Source organism: Marmota marmota, unplaced genomic scaffold, assembly GCF_001458135.2.
Source record: "Marmota marmota marmota unplaced genomic scaffold, marMar, whole genome shotgun sequence".
In the NCBI taxonomy this organism is placed as follows: domain Eukaryota; kingdom Metazoa; phylum Chordata; class Mammalia; order Rodentia; family Sciuridae; genus Marmota; species Marmota marmota.
This window is the reverse complement of record NW_025999977.1, coordinates 22,797,174-22,798,057: the sequence shown is the minus strand read 5'-3', so window position 1 is coordinate 22,798,057 and position 884 is coordinate 22,797,174. Positions and strand designations below refer to the sequence as shown.

Below are 884 nucleotides of genomic sequence, written 5' to 3'. Positions count from 1 at the left end.
TATTGTGTATGTTACTTATACTAGATAGTCCATACATGTTTGTGACAGACCAGTAAAGGGATGTTCAGCACCTGGAGTGCTGTTCTCTTCCAGGCTGGTGGCCAAGTAAGATAGAGCAACAGGAAATAGGAAGTTTAACTTCATGGAATCCTTTTGTAGAGACTCTTCTCAATTATGGTGAAGGTTTCTGGAGAAGCTTAATAAAGATTTTCTGCGGAGGGGGGTGCAGCTACACTGTGATAACCAGTAACCAGGTAACTGTGGGTAGATGCATCTGCCCCTCTCCAGTTTCCCCTTATCATCTTGGGAAAGTTTCTAATATCATTTTGGGGGTAGAGCAAACCCTGCTCTGTCTGCCGTTAGCTGACATTTCTGCTGACCACATGGTCTCAGAAGCTGAACTCTCTTGCCCAGCTTCCTGTCTCCCGGCCTGTTTTCCCACTCCCATCTCCGTGAAGGGCAATTCACCTTTTAACTTCTAATTTTCTAGTATGGCCGCTAAACCTGTAAGTCTGAGAGCTGGCTTAGCTGTCAAATTTCCCCTGAGAGGTGTTCTTCCCTTAATTCTGAAGGGTCTTGTTTTTCATCAAGTCCAAGGACATTTCCCCTAAGCTTTTGTCATTTAAAATCCCAGGCCTCAGCCAGAGCGCACTTGACCCTTCACCCTAATGGGTCACCCGAAGCCAATAGATTAAGCCCCAGGAATTCCCTATTCATATTCCTGTCCCACCCTAAAGGAGGCCTACATAACTCAGAAGCTTGCTTCTGCCAGCAGCCATTTTCTGTTCCCTAAAAATGAGCCATACCAGCTGGGAATGTAGCTTAGTTGGTAGGGTATTTGCCTCGCATGCACAAGGCCCTGGGTTCAATGCCCAGCACTAGCA

The 884-nt window shown here is 46.5% G+C and overlaps 1 non-coding gene across 1 annotated transcript; it reads left to right on the top strand.

Annotated features, from left to right (window-relative positions):
- Positions 1 to 808: 808 nt before the first annotated feature.
- Positions 809 to 884, top strand: Trnaa-cgc. The gene has a single exon. It is a non-coding gene; the product is annotated as a tRNA-Ala (tRNA).